General features: G+C 40.6%; 2 non-coding genes across 2 annotated transcripts; one reads left to right on the top strand and one right to left on the bottom strand.

Moving 5' to 3' along the window:
• Positions 1-6,892: 6,892 nt before the first annotated feature.
• On the top strand, positions 6,893-7,000 carry LOC148564932 (small nucleolar RNA R71). Its single transcript, XR_015884539.1, has one exon. It is a non-coding gene; the product is annotated as a small nucleolar RNA R71 (small nucleolar RNA).
• Positions 7,001-14,771: 7,771 nt separating this feature from the next.
• On the bottom strand, positions 14,772-14,879 carry LOC148564931 (small nucleolar RNA R71). Its single transcript, XR_015885528.1, has one exon. It is a non-coding gene; the product is annotated as a small nucleolar RNA R71 (small nucleolar RNA).
• Positions 14,880-16,352: the final 1,473 nt, after the last annotated feature.

Raw genomic sequence — 16,352 nt, 5'->3', positions numbered from 1 at the left:
TAGTGCTTGCTTGGGGTCAAGAAAGATTTAAGTTTGGTGTTATGATGACAAGTCATCTTATGCTAGTTTTACAAGCATTTTTCATGTTTCATTAGGTTTTATGCACTTTTTTGCACAATAAGTAAGTGATTGGAGTGGATTTTCATGATTATTTTGAATCAATCAAACATCATTTATTTTACACAAAATCATAGGTTTTATGTTAGAATTAATTGATTTCATGAATGATGCAAAGACTTTGTGAATTTTGGTGAGACTTTGATTGGTTGTTTGGTTGCCTGTAGGTGAAGAAATGAAGAAAAGGGGGAAGCAATCAGGGAAGCGTTACGTTCAAATAGAGAACGCCACGCTTAGGAACACAAAGAGCTAGCGTTCACTTTGGAAGTGAGCACCACGTTCACTTTCTTAACTTTTTCGTGAATTTCAGCTTGGAGCAAAGGACTTGTGCTATCCGTACAGCGTAGGTGGCGCTCAAAATGGTAACACAGCGTTCACTAAGTGAACGCTAGTGAGGAAATAAGCGCACCAAATGGTTCTGCGCTCGAAGAAGCAAACGTAGCACTCAAATAGAGAGCGCTAGTGAGGAGAGGTGCGCACCAAAGCGCACGTGAAAGGGCACGCCTAGGCTAATGAACATAGCGCTCATGAAGTGCACGGAGCATTCTACTGGAAGGAGAACCAAGCCACCCCTGACCCACTTATTCAAGGCCAAATCCAAATCAAAAAGCCCACTCAAAGTTTTGATGACTAAAAATAGAAAGTGTATAAATAGGAGCAATTTTGATTTGAGAAGGACCTTCTTTTTACCTTTTTCTCTTTTTCAATTTTTTTTTTTGGAGAATTAGAGAATTTGGGGATTTGAGATCAGATCTAGGTTTTCTTTTTGTTTATTCTTTCTTCTGCAACTTCTATTTTCTGTTTTGGGTTTTGAACTCGGATTGAAGAACTCCACTAAAATTCTTCATCTGAGAATCATCTTTTACTTTTCCTTTTTATAGTTCTAAGAATTGGAAATTGGATCTAAATCTTTGTTTCTGTTTTTATTTTATTTCTTCTACAATTTCTTCTTTACTTTTTGGTCAAGAGAGTAATTGAGATCTAGATTTGCTTGCTGTTCTTGTTACTTGGTGAAGGAAATCGTGATTCACACTTTTCACAACTCCGCACAACTAACCAGCAGGTGCACTGGGTCGTCCAAGTAATAAACCTTACGTGAGTAAGGGTTGATCCCACGGAGATTGTCGGCTTGAAGCAAGCTATGGTCATCTTGTAAATCTCAGTCAGGCGGATTCAATTGGTTATGAGGTTTAGATAATTAAAAGATAAATAAAACATAAAATAAGATAAAGATACTTATGTAATTCATTGGTGGGAATTTCAGATAAGAGTTTGGAGATATTTTGTTGCTTCTGAACCTCTGCTTTCCTATTGTCTTCTTCCAAATATGCGTGCTCTCTTCCATGGCAAGCTGTAGGATCCTCTCAGTGAAAATGGTCCTCTACGGTTTCTGCACGGCTAATCAACTGTCGGATTTTTCATCTCGGATGAAAAATACTAGGCACAGCTACCGCATGGCTAATCATCTGTCGGTTTCTACTAGCGTCGGAATAGGATCTATTGATCCTTTTGCACACTGTCACTACGCCCAACATTCGCAGGTTTGAAGCTCGTCACAGTCATCCCTTCCCGGATCCTACTCGGAATACCACAGACAAGGTTTAGACTTGCCGGATCCTAGGAATGCTGCCAATGGTTCTAGCCTATACCACGAAGATACTAATCTCACGGACTCGGTCCATGTATTACATATCCAAGAGAATATACTCCAGCTGTCGTCCAATGACTACGTTGAACATCATGTAGACCGCTTTGTGGTTGTCAGGCACGCGGATCTTGGCTAAGCGAGTAACGAAGATTGGGTGATTGTCACGAGTCACCCCTTTATTTTGACTTAACTAAATTAAGTACATGAGTATATCTTGGAGAAGAAGTAGGCGTGATTAAATAGAAAACAGTAGTAATTGCATTAATTCATGAAGAACAGCAGAGCTCCACACCTTAATCTATGGGGTGTAGAAACTCCACCGTAGAAAATACATAAGAGAGTGAGGTCTAGGCATGGCCGAATGGCCAGCCCCCAAAATGTGAACAATAGTCTCCAAAGTATGATAAAAGATGTTCCCCTCTGTGAAAACAATAGTAAAAAGTGCTATTTATACTAAACTAGTAACTAAGGTTTACAGAAAATGAGTAACTAAGTGCAGATAGTGTAGAAATCCACTTCCAGAGCCCAATTGGTGTGTGCTTGGGCTGAGCATTGAGATTTACATGTGCATAGGCTGTTCTTGGAGTTAAACGCTAGCTTGGGTGCCAGTTTGGGCGTTTTACGCCAGGAAGTTTCAGGCTGGCTTTGGACGCCAGTTTGGGCCATCAAATCTCGGGCAAAGTATGGAGTATTATATATTGCTGGAAAGCCCAGGATGTCTATTTTCCAACGCAATTGAGAGCGTGCCAATTGTGCTTTTGTAGCTCTAGAAAATCCACTTCGAGTGCAGGATGGTTAGAATCCAACAGCATCTGCAGTCCTTTTTCAGCCTCTGAATCAGATTTTTGCTCAGGTCCCTCAATTTCAGCCAGAAAATACATGAAATCACAGAAAAACACACAAACTCATAGTAAAGTCCAGAAATTTGATTTTTGAATAAAAACTAATAAAAATATAATAAAAAGTAATTAAAACATAGTAAAAACTATATAAAAATAATGCCAAAAAGGGTATAAATTATCCGCTCATCACAACACTAAACTTAAATTGTTGCTTATCCCCAAGCAACTAAAAACAAAATAGGATAAAAAGAAGAGAATATACAATGAATTCCAAACTTATCAATGAACTTAGTTACAATTACATGAGCGGGGCTAGTAGCCTTTTTGCTTCTTAACAGTTTTGGCATCTCACTTTATCCTTTAAATTTCAGAATGATTGGCATCCGTAGGAACTTAGAATTCAGATAGTGTTATTGATTCTCTTAGTTCAGTATGTTGATTCTTGAACACAACTACTTTATGAGTCTTGGCCGTGACCCTAAGCATTTTGTTTTCCAGTATTACCACCAGATACATAAATTCCACAGACACATAACTGGGTGAACCTTTTCAGATTGTGACTCATTTTTGCTAGAGACCCCAGTTAGAGGTGCCTAGAACTCTTAAGCACACTCTTTTTACTTTAGACCACGACTTTAACCGCTCAGTCTCAAGCTTTTCACTTGACACCTTCACGCCACAAGCACATGGTTAAGGACAGCTTGGTTTAGCCGCTTAGGCCAGGATTTTATTCATTTGGGCCCTCAAAGCCTTGGATCTTTTTTACCCTTGCCTTTTGGTTTAAAGGGCTATTGGCTTTTTCTGCTTGATTTTTCTTTTTTTTTCTTCGCTTTTTTTTTCTTTTTTTCGCACATTTTTTTTTTCTGCAAGCTTTTGCTTTTCACTGCTTTTTCTTGCTTCAAGAATCAATTTCATGATTTTTCAGATTATGAATAACATTTCTCTTTTTCATTACTCTTTCAAGAGCCAATAATTTTAACATTCATAAACAACAAATTCAAAAACATGCACTCTTCAAGCATTCATTTAGAAAACAAAAAGTATTACCACCACAACAAAATAATTAAACTATTTTCAAGATAGAATTCGAAATCATGCACTTCTTGTTCTTTTGCAATTAAAAAACATTTTTCATTTAAGAAAGGTGAAGGATTCATAGGACATTCATAACTTTAAGACATAGATACTAGACACTAATGATCATGTAATAAAGACAAAAACATAGACAAAACATAAAGCATAGAATTCGAAAAACAGAAAAATAAGAACAAGGAAATTAAAGAACGGGTCCACCTTAGTGATGGCGGCTAGTTCTTCCTCTTGAAGATCTTATGGAGTGCTTGAGCTCCTCTATGTCTCTTCCTTGCGTTTGTTGCTCCTCTCTCATGGCCTTTTGGTCCTTTCTGATTTCATTGCGGATAATGGAGTGCTATTGGTGCTCCATCCTTAGTTGCCCCATGTTAGAACTTAAATCTCCTAAAGAGGTGTTGAGTTGCTCCCAATAGTTTTGTGGAGGAAAATGCATCCCTTGAGGTATCTCAGGGATTTCATGATGTGGGACTTCCTCATGCTCTTGTTGAGGTCCATGAGTGGGCACTCTTGTTTGTTCCATCCTCTTTTTAGTGATGGGCTTTTGAGATGAATCTCTCCATCTCCCATGACTTAGAGTTGGAAGCAACTTCCTTCCTTTTCCTCTTCCTAGAGGTTTCTCCGGCCTTAGGTGCTATTAATGGTTATGGAAAAACAAAAAGCAGAGCTTTTTCCACACCAAACTTAAAAAGTTTGCTCGTCCTCGTGCAAAAGAAGAACAAAAAGATTAGAGGAGAAAGAGATGGAGGAGATGGAGGTGTGTGAATGGTTTGGCTAAGGGGGGGTTTTAGGTGGTTATAGTGATGAGGGGCTTCCTCATGGATGGTTTGGATTTGAATGGGTGAGGGTAGGTGGGTTGTATGATGGTTTTGGAGGATAAATGGAGAGAATATGGGGAAGAGGGTAAGATTTGATAGGTGAATGGTGTTTGGGGGAGAGGTATTGATGTGATTGGTCAAGGGTATTTGGGGAAGAGTGTTATGGAAAAGTGTGAAGAGGAGAGAAGAAGAGGTGGGGTAGGTGGGGATTCTGTGGGGTCCACAGATCCTGAGGTGTTAAGAAATTCTGCTCCCTGCACCAATCTGGCGTTCAAACGCCCTCTGTGTGCCAATTCTGGCATTAAACGCCAGCTCTGCTACCTTTCCTGGCGTTAAACGCCAGTTTGCTGCCCTTTTCTGGCGTTAAACGCCAGTCTGTCTGCCATTTTTGGCGTTTAACGCCAGCCAGATACCAGACACCCTTTTTTGGTGTTAAACGCCCAGAGTGCTGCCCATTCTAGCGTTTAACGCCTAGAATGCTGCCAGGCTGGGCGTTAAACGCCCATTCTGCTATCCTTACTGGCGTTTAAACGCCAGTAAGACTGTCCTCCACGGTGTGCTATTTTTTATGCTGTTTTTGATTTTGCTTTAATTTTACAGTTATTTTTATGACTTCACATGATCATCAACCTAAAGAAAACATAAAATAACAATGGAATATAAATAAATATAATTAAATAACATTGGACTGCCTCCCAATAAGTGCTTCTTTAATGTCAATAGCTTGACAGTGAGCTCTTAGAGAGCTTCACAGAGACTCAGAGCTTGATGATGGCCTCCCAACACCAAACTTAGAAGTTGTGTGTCGGGGTTTTAGTTGACTCTGTATTGAGAGAAGCTTTTCATGCTTCCTCTCTATGGTTATAGAAGAATATCCTTGAGCCTTAAACACAAGGTAGTCCTCATTCAATTAAAGGACTAACTCTCCTCTGTCCACATCAATCACAACCCTTGTTGTGGCTAGGAAGGGTCTTCCAAGGATAATGGATTCATCTTCATCCTTCCTAGTGTCTAGGATCATGAAGTCAGCAAGGATGTAAAAGCCTTCAACCTTCACTACGACATCCTTTACAACTCCATAAGCTTGTTTCCTTGATTTGTCTACCGATTCTAGTGAGAATTTAGTAGCTTATACCTCAAAGATCCCTAGTTTCTCTATTACAGAGAGTTGCATGAGGTTTATTCCTGACCCCAGGTCACACAGAGCCTTCTTAAAGGTCATGGTGCCTATGTTACAAAGTATTAAGAACTTTTCGGGATCCGGTTTCTTCTGAGGTAATTTCTGTTGAGCCAAGGTATTTAGTTTATTGATGAGCAATGGAGGTTCATCCTCCCAAGTCTCATTACCAAATATCTTGGCATTCAGCTTCATGATTGCTCCTAGATACTGAGCAACTTGCTCTTCAACAATATCTTCATCTTCTTCAGAGGAAGAATACTCATCAGAGCCCATGAATGGCAACAGTAAGTTCAGTGGAATCTCTATGGTCTCTATATGAGCCTCAGATTCCTTTGGTTCCTCATTAGGAAACTCCTTATTGGCTAGTGGATGTCCATTGAAGTCTTCCTCATTGGAATTCACTGCCTTTTGACTCTCTCCAGGTTCGGCCATGTTGGGTATATTGATGGCCTTGCACTCTCTTTTTAGATTCTCTTCTGTATTGCTTGGGAGAGTACTAGGAGGAGTTTCAGTCACTCTTTTACTCAGTTGACCCACTTGTGCCTCCAAATTTCTAATGGAGGACCTTGTTTCAGTCATGAAACTGAGAGTGGTCTTAGATAGATCAAAGACTATGGTTGCTAAGTTAGAGAGGCTCTATTTAGAATTCTCTGTCTTTTGCTCAGAAGATGATGGGAAAGGCTTGCTATTGCCAAACCTATTTCTCCCACCATTATTATTATTGAAGCCTTGATTAGGCTTCTGCTGCTCCTTCCATGAGAAATTAGGATGATTTCTCCATGAAGGATTATAGGTGTTTCAATAGGATTCTCCCATGTAATTCACCTCTTCCATTGCAAGATTCTCAGGGTCATAAGCTTCTTTTTCAGAGAAAGCTTCTTTAGTACTACCGGATGCAGCTTCCATTCCAGTCAGACTCTGAGAAATCATATTGACTTGCTGAGTTAATATTTTATTCTGAGCCAACATTGCATTCAGAGTATCAATCTCAAGAACTCCTTTCTTCTGAGTCATCCCATTATTCACAGGATTTCTTTTTGAGGTATACATGAACTGGTTATTTGTAACCATTTCAATAAGTTCCTAGGCTTCTGCAGGCATCTTCTTCAGATGAAGAGATCCACCAGCAGAGTGATCCAATGACATCTTGGACAATTCAGACAGACCATCATAGAATATATAAGATGCTCCATTCTGAAAGCATGTCAGAAGGACACCTTTTGATCTGTTGCTTGTATCTTTCCCAAGCTTCATAGAGGGATTCACCTTCCTTCTGTCTGAAGGTTTGGACTTCCACTCTAAGCTTGCTCAATTTTTAAGGTGGAAAAAATTTGGCCAATAAAGCATTGACCAACTTTTCCCAAGAGTTCAGGCTTTCTTTAGGTTGTGAGTCCAACCATGTCCTAGCTCTGTCTCTTACAGCAAAAGGGAAAAGCATAAGTCTGTAGACCTCAGGATTAACCCCATTGGTCTCAACAGTGTCACAGATTTGTAAGAATTCAGCTAAGAACTGATGAAGATCTTCCAATGGAAGTCTATGAAACTTGCAATTCTGCTGCATTAGAGAAACTAATTGAGGCTTAAGCTCAAAGTTGTTTGCTCCAATTGCAGGAATTGAGATGCTTCTTCCATAGAAGTCAGAAGTTGGTGCAGTAAAGTCACCAAGCACCTTCCTTGCATCTCCACCATTATTGTTATTTTTGGCTGCCATCTCTACTTCTTTTTCGAAAATTTCTGTTACGTCTTCTCCAAAGTGTTGTGCTTTAGCTTCTCTTAGCTTCATCTTTAGAGTCCTTTCAGATTCAGGATCATCCTCAACAAGAATGTTCTTATCCTTGTTCCTGCTCATATGAAAAAGAAGAGAACAGAAAAGAAGAGAAATCCTCTATGTCACAGTATAGAGATTTCTTTATGTGAGTAGAAGAATAGAAGAATAGAAAGAAGAAGGGAGAAGAAGAATTTGAACATAGAGAGAGGGAGAGGGTTCAAATTTTAAGAAGAGAAGTGTTAGTAAATAAATAAAATAAATAGAAAGAGATGAGAGAGAGAAGAATTCGAATATTAATTAAAATAAAAGAAAAAATAACCATGGAGGTAGAGGCCAAAACTGAGGAGATATAGAAGGCATTGAACACCAGTGAAGAACCCCTCATTGGGCGTTCAACGTCCATCCTGGCAGCAGAGCTGGCGTTAAACGCTAGCCAAGGAGCATTGGCTGGGCGTTCAACGCCCAAACACCCAGGAACCCTGGCGTTGAACGCCAGTGAGGAACCCCTCAATGGGAGTTCAACACCCAAACTGGCAGGCAGCCTAGCGCTGAACGCCAGTGAGGAACCCCTCACTGGGCGTTCAACGCCCACACACCTAGGGAGGCTGGCATTGAACGCTTGCAAGGATATCCCTGCTGGGTGTTCAATGCCCAAAATATTAAGGGGCTGGCATTTAATGCCAGTAAGTATGCACAGCACGGGCATTTGACGCACAATAAGCTAACAGAGCTAGCGTTTAACACCAGTCAAAGCACACTGATGACTTGTATCATCTACCCTTCTTTCTTGCATAAAGAAGACCATAAAAGAGCATAAATCTCATTTGATCAGTACAATTCATGCATTATTTGATGAATATTATGGTACACTACTTTGAGATGAGTTGTGCTGAATTTCAGGTGAGAAAAGCATCAAAAATTGGGTAGAAGACAAATAAGAAGCTGGGCGTGTGAAACCGGCGTGCCACATGAAGCAAACGCCACAAAAATGCACTGGCGTGGCACGCTAGGAGCTGGGCGTGGCACACCAGTGCTAAAGTCCAGAGAAGAAGTCCAAGCATGCATGTGGGCATCGCACGCCAGAGACTGGGTGTGGCACGCTAATACAAAATTCTAGAGAGTCAAATGGAGGACATAAAAGGGGTGTGGCACGCCAAGCTGGGCGTTGCATGCCTGGCCCATCAATTACTATGGGCGTGCCACTTGAGCAAAGGGGCATGGCACGCCAACTCACCATTCCAAGAAGAACCTTCACTATGGCGTGCCACTTGGTGTCGAAGGCGTGGCACACCAGCCCCAAAAAGTCACTTGGGCGTGCCACTTGAGAACCCTGGCGTGGCACGCCAAGCTTGAAGAGTTCACAAATCCATGAGCGTGCCACTTGAGCAGCATGGCATGGCACGCTGGTACAATAATCCAGAGAAGGGGCTGAAGGCAATTGAAGATTGGGTGTGCCACTTGAGCAACTAGGCGTGGCACGCCAATGCACAAAAAATTATATTGGAAAGGAGATTGAATGCAATTTGGTTTCATAGGAACCTTGGGAAAGGAAACATGAAACCATGCTTGAAATCTCTTCTTACACTAGAGTAGAATCTGGGTATTGGTGTTTGGATATGTGACATATAATCCTCCCTCTACTTGGACCTATAATAGTGTGTGGTATAATCAGGGACCAAGCATATCTCTCTTCATGAGCAATTAGATCAAGAAATTGGCTATTGATCAAGATCTGAGAGATTGAGTCACCAAGGGATTGAGGCTCAACCAATCATGATTGCCAAGAGGTCAATGAGTTGCATGATTGAAGAGGATATAAGCTAGATTTGATCCAAAGAGACAACATCTCCCAATCTCAATGAATTTCCCCATTCTTATCTATCCATTTCTTTACTGTTTATTTTTACATTCAGCAATTCCCCATTCCCATTTACATTCAAGTCATTTATGATTCTGCCCTTTACTTTCCGCCATTTATATTTCTACACTTTATTACTTTTCTTTATATTCTAGTCATTTACATTTATGTCATTTACAATTCTGCACTCTACAATCCTATTGATCTGCTTGACTAATTCATCAATTAATTAAAACTGCTCGAATTCGCCAATCTCTGTGGATATGATCCCACTCCACTGTGGGTTATTACTTGACGATAATTTTGGTGCGCTTGCCAAAAGGACTAATGCACCAAATTTTGAATAGGGTGTGAATTCCGGTCATCACACACCCTTTAAGTGCTTAAGTCCCACTCAAGAAACCTCTATCCCAGAAGTAAAGGAAGTCCATGCTCACATAAAGACCATAGAGGTTCCTTTGAATGCACTTCTGCCGTGCATGAGTTATGATGAATACTCATCCTCTGATGAGGATGAAGACACTAGGGAAGAGCAAGTTGCTCAGTACCTAGGAGCTCTTTTGAAGCTGAATTCCAAGTTATTTGGTACAAAGCCATTGGAGGAAGAACCTCCACTGCTTTCCAAAGAACTCCATGCTTTGGTTTAGCAGAGGCTACCTCAGAAGCTTCCATTCTGGACACTTTCTAATCCCTTGCACCATAGGCACTATGACCTTTGAGAAAGCTTTGTGTGTCCTAGGGTCAAGTATTAAGCTTCGAATCCTTGTGGTACAAGCTGTAAACATCTTATTAGAGATGGCGGACAAGACAATGAAGAAGCCATATGGTTAAGTAGAGGATGTCATGGTAAAGGGAGAATAGTCTTAGACATAGGAGAGGATGAGGATGAGGATAACTCTGTCATCCTTGGAAGACCTTCCCTAGCCACTGTCAATGCTATAATTAATGTGGCAAAGGGAGAAATGGTTTTCCAACTAGGAGAGGACTTCATCTTGGTCAAGATGTCCAATCCTAATTCTCCCTCTGAAAAGAGAGAGACCATGGTGCAACACCTAGTGTTCCAACCCTCCCTTTCTATTCAGAGCTTTACAGAGTCCCTAGACGTCAATTCTAAGTTTGGTGTTGGGCAGCCATCAACAAATTCTAAGCACAAAAGTACAAAGAAGAAAGTAACTAAAGGCTGGAGGGGCAAGAAAGTCCCAACTGAAGGCCTCTCACCTGGCATGAGAATTGTCTTCACCAAGAAGCAAGTCTTACCACATACAGTAAGCCGTATCCTGTCTTTAGAGCATGTCGAGCTTATTCATAAGAAGACAAGAAGAAAGTTCACTATCAGGGGTGAAAATCTGAGCCCATACTCACCTCCATAAGGAGCTAACCGTCAAGCTAGTGACGTTAAAGGAGCGCTTGTTGAGAGACAACCCAACCTTAATTAATTAATTTTATTTTTATCATTTTTATTTTCTTTTAGACTCATGATCATGTGCATCAGTCAGAACAGAGACAGAATTCACAGCAGTGAAAATAGAACACTCTGAATGGAGTGTTATTAAAAGTTGAACGCCACTCAAGGAGTTATCCCTGGGCGTCCAATGCCCCTAATGTGCAGCATTGCTAGCATTGAACGCTAGCCAGGGAGCAGCCCCTGGGCGTTCAAACGCTAGTGCTAGAGAACAGGGAATCTGAAATTCCTAGCCTCTCAAGAGCAGTGGGTCCCACAGCATGTTTACCTACCCCACTTACTTTTACACTTTCCCATACACACTTCCCTGTAAACCCTAGCCCAATCACATCCATACTACTTCCCCAAATCCATCATAACTCCCACCAACCCCCACCCACATCAAAATCAAATTTCCCACCCAAAACCCCACCCATGGCCGAACCCAACCCTACCCACTCTCTATAAACACCCCTCTTCATAACCCTTCATACACACACCTCTCATACACTCATAAACCCACAAGGTCGTGCCCTCTCTCTCCCTCTATCTTCTACTCTATTCTTCTCTTTCCTTTATTTTTGCTCGAGGACGAGCAAAGTTTTAAGTTTGGTGTTAGAAAAGCATAGCTTTTTTTCATTCCATTACCATTCATGGCACCCAAGGTTGGAGAATCCTCTAGAAAGAGGAAAGGAAAAGTAGTAGCTACCTCCTCTGAATCTTGGAAAATGGAGAGATTCATCACCAAAGCTTATGAAGTCCACTTCTATGAAGTAGTGGTAGAGAAGAAAGTGATCCCTAAGGTCCCTTTCAAGCTCAAGAAGAATTAGTATCCGGAAATCTGAAGAGAGATCTGGAGAAGTGGTTGGAAAGTCCTAACCAATCCCATTCAAGATGTTGGGATTGTAATGGTGTAAGAGTTCTATGGTAATCCATGGGTTACTAAAAACCATGACACTAGTGTGAACCCAAATCGAAGGAATTGGAGCACCATGGTCCAGGGAGAATCTTAGATTTCAGCCCAGAAAGTGTGAGGTTGGCGTTCAACTTCCCTCTAATGCAAGGAGATCCTCATCCTTACGCTAGGAGAGTCAACTTTGATAAGAGATTGGATCAAGTGCTCTCAGATATCTGTATGGAAGGAGCACAGTGGAAAAGGGATTCCCAAGGCAAGCCCATTGATGCCAGGACATCTTAGGCTAGTTTCACTAACCTTTTTTCTTTGAATTTAATAAGTTTTATGTACTTTCTTGAGTTATAAGTAGGCTATTGGGGTAAAAATACATGCATGCCTGGATTCATCCGACCATAGTTAATTTGTTGCAATTTCATGATAATCATGCTATAATTACTTGTGTGCTAAGAATGATGAGAATTCTCATGACTTATGCCAAGGATTTGATGAGTTTGTTTGGTTGATGATAGGAAGAAAGAAGCAGAAAAAGAGCAAGAAAGAAGAGAAGGAGAGGCCATTGTTGGAGCCAACGTTGGCCCATCAATGTTGAAGGCAACGTTCTGGAAAAAGAAAATATAGGTGCCAACATTGGAGGGAACATTGGTGAACCAACGTTACCTCCAACGTCATTGAAAATGTTCAATTTTGGAGCTAAAGGATTTTTGAGCGACACATATGCGTCTATGACACGTACGCGTGAGAGAAGAAAATTTCTATATCCACGCGCAAGCGTGAGTCACGCGTACGCATTACCAAACGAACGTTGGAGGTCCAACATTGCCTCAAACGTTGCCTCCAACGTCCACGATAAGAAGCCCAGAAATTGGAATTGACAATCTTGAATCGATGTGTACGCGTCAGTGACGCGTACCCGTGGATGGGAAAAATAGCAATACATGCGTAAGCGTGGTGTACGCACACGCGTGAATAAGCAAAATCACAGCCTTCACGCATACGCGTGGTGCACGCGTACGCATAGGTAGCAGAGCGTTGGCCCTCCAACGTTGAGTCAAACGCCAATGAAAGCAGGTATATCTGGTTTTTAAGAAAGGCGTTTGAATCAACGTTGGCCATCAAACGTTGACTCCAACTTGAGCACCAGAACTTTGCAAATCAAACAGATCTCTTCTCAACAGCAAGGGAAACGAATTTGAGCAACCTCAACCCAATTCCATCAATGCCAAAAGCCCAATTCAGAGATTGAAGATCAATGGAAGAAAGTGTATAAATAGCTTAGAATTTAAGTTAGAAAGGGTGGACTGGACTTGTACTGCACTTTTTACTTTTCGGCTCATTTAATTTTTGGCAATTCTTTCAATTAAGTGATGTATCTTTCAATTCCATTTTCCATTTTGAGAGCTATGAACAACTAAACCCTTTTCATTGGGTTATGGATCAATATTAGTTTTCATTATTCTTCTTCTTTCTTTTCTCTTGATTTTGCTAGAAAGCTTTCGTTCCTCATCCAATTGCATAGTTGTCTTGGGAAAGAAGCTACTCATAATTGGATCTCCTCTGAACCTTGGAAGAGGAATGAGGAGATCATGCTAGAAATTCTTTCTCACATTGGATTAGATTGGGGTTTGGATGGATATAGTGACATGTAATCCTACCAATACTTTGATCTATGAATTTGAGTGGTATAATCAGTGACCAAACTTCATCTCTCCCCGTGAGCACTTAAATCAAGGAATTGGGCAATTGTTCATGCTTAGAGAGATTAGATTGCCAAGGAATTGGGATCTAATCACCTAAGATTGCAAAGAAGTTCAATGAAAGCATTGATTGAGGAAGAGATAAAATGAATTTGATCCGGAGAATTATAACATCTCCTGACCCCAATGAACTTTCCCATCTCTGATCTACCCATTCTTTTATATTCTGCGTCTTTAATTTCATGCTTACTCCCCATTCCCATTTAATTTCTTGCAATTTAAGATTCTGTCATTTATTTTTTTCAATTTAATTTCTGTCAGATAATTCCTTGCAATTCAAGTTTCCCGCCAAATCTACATTCTGCAATCTCAACCCAATTTTGATTTCGCTCAACAAGCACAATTCTCCAATTAACATTGATCAACCAACCAATCCCTGTGGGATTCGACCTCACTCTACAGTGAGTTTTTACTTGACGACAATCCGGTGCACTTGCCGGTAGGAAATTATTGAGAGACAGTTTTCGAGTGAATCAAGTTTACGGCGCCGTTGCCAGGGATTGGTTTTGTATTGATAATTACTAAATTGAAAGATAACTAAATTGAGCACTTTTCTTTTCTTTTGATTAATTGAGTTTTAATTTCAGCTGTTCATTTTCGTTTTCTGTAATTTCAGTTGTTTCTCTTTATTTTTCTTTATTTACTTACTTTTCAGCAAGCTAACCCACTAACCATTTGATAAATTGCTCTAACCAAGCTAACTATACTCTGTTTTAGTGAACTCTTTGCTGTTTCTTGTACTTGTACCTTGTATGACAGGTAGGATAAAGGAAACCTCATCCTCGTTTGATAGTGAACCGGAAAGAACCTACCTGAGACTAAGGAAGAAAGCAAGAGGAAAGAGGGTTGTTGGTGCAGAAGAAGAGGAGGAAGATTTGGATATAACCATGGAGGATGATATGGAAAACATTCATGAAGAAGAGGTGAAAAATCATGCCAGAAGAGTTGCAGCTAATCCTGCTAGACCAGAGAGGAGAGTTCTGGGATTCTACATCAATCCAAACCCAGGAAACTGTGGTAGCAGCATTCAAAAGCCAACTATCCATGCTAATAATTTCGAATTGAAGCCTCAGCTCATAACTCTTGTGCAAAACAACTGTTCTTTTGGAAGAAGTGCCCAAGAGGACCCTAATGAGCATCTCACTAAATTCCAAAGGATATGTGACATAGTTAAATCTAATGATGTTCATCCTGACACCTATAGATTGCTACTATTTCCATTTTCTTTGAGGGACAAAGCATCAAAATGGCTAGAATCATTTCCCAAGGAAAGCTTGACAACTTGGGATGATGTAGTGAATAGATTCTTAACAAGGTTCTACCCTCCACAAAAAGTAAACAGGCTGAGAACTGAAGTACAGACATTCAGACAGTTGGATGGTGAGACTATTTATGAAGCCTGGGAGAGATTCAAAGATTTAACAAGAAAATGCCCCCCTGATATGTTTAATGAGTGGGTGCAACTTCATATCTTTTATGAAGGGCTGAATTGTGAATAAAAAAAAACTGTAGACCACTCATCTGGAGGTTTCCTGAACAAGAAGAAGACCATTGAAGAAGCCATTGATGTTATAGAGACAGTGGCTGACAATGAGTATTTTTATGCCTCAGACAGAAGTAACAATAGGGGGTCCTGGAATTAAACCATATGGATGCAATCCTGGACCAGAATAAGATGATCACCAAGCAATTGACTGAATTGACCAAGCAAATGGAGAAGAATCAGACTGCAGCTATCCACACTCAATCATCACCTCAAGGAGAGTTGGACACAGAAGAAGGAGTTAACTGGGAGGAAGTTAATTACTTTGGAAATTCATCTAGTCAAGCTCATGATCCATATTCTAAAAGCTATAACTCTAGTTGGAGGAACCACCCAAACTTTAGGTGGCGGAACCAACAAAACCAAGGCCAAGACCACAGACCTCATAATCCAAACCAGTATAACAACTCTACTCACCAACACTCCATGCAAAAATCATACCATACCACACAAAATACTTATTCACAGCCACCATACCAAAGCCATAATAACCACTCTCAACACCCTAATTTCAACCAACTATCACCACATGATGATGATAGAATGGCCAAAATAGAAGCTATGCTTGCAAGCCTTTGCAAGGAGTCTGAAGACATGAAGAAATTCAAGGAGAAAGTGATATCCAATCTGCAAAACCAAGATGCTGCCACTCATAAACTTGAAGCACAAATTGGATACTTGTCCAAGCAAGCACCTGGCCACAGTTCAGGTAATGCCACCAGGACAACTTCAAGAGAGGAATGCAAAGCTATTACCCTCAGAAGCAGAAAGGAATTGAAAGAAACTTCAAGGGAGACTCAAGAAGAGAAGGCAGAGGGTAGTTCAAATGCCAAGGAAGAAGCACAAACACCTGCTCCCAACCCATCAGAAGAGAAAGAAGTTCTAAGGCCATATGTCCCAAAGGTTCCTTACCCTCAGCGCCTAGTGAATAATGTAAAGGACAGCCAATTCTCCAAATTTTTGGAGATCTTCAAGAAACTTCAGATCAACATTCCTTTTGCTGAAGCACTAGAGCAAATGCCACTCTATGATAAGTTTTTGAAGGAATTAATGACCAAGAAGAGAAGCTAGAGGAATGATGAAACTGTGGTATTAACTGAGGAATGTAGTGCTATCATCCAACACAAGCTGCCTTAAAAATTAAAGGACCTAAGAAGCTTCCAAATTTCCTGCATCATAGGGGAAATAACAGTTGAAAAAGCCTTATATGACTTGGGAGCTAGTATAAATTTGATGTCCTTAACTATAATAAAAGGAATGAAGATTGAGGAAGCCAAACCAACAAGAATGGCCTCCAATTGGCAGATCGGTCATTCAAATTACCTCATGGAATAGTAGAAGATTTGCTAGTGAAAGTATGAGACTTCATCTTCCCTGC

Source organism: Arachis ipaensis, chromosome B5, assembly GCF_059453495.1.
Source record: "Arachis ipaensis isolate K30076 ecotype BB chromosome B5, ASM5945349v1, whole genome shotgun sequence".
In the NCBI taxonomy this organism is placed as follows: domain Eukaryota; kingdom Viridiplantae; phylum Streptophyta; class Magnoliopsida; order Fabales; family Fabaceae; genus Arachis; species Arachis ipaensis.
Note: the sequence above shows the minus strand (reverse complement) of the source record. Positions and strands in the feature narration are given on the sequence as shown.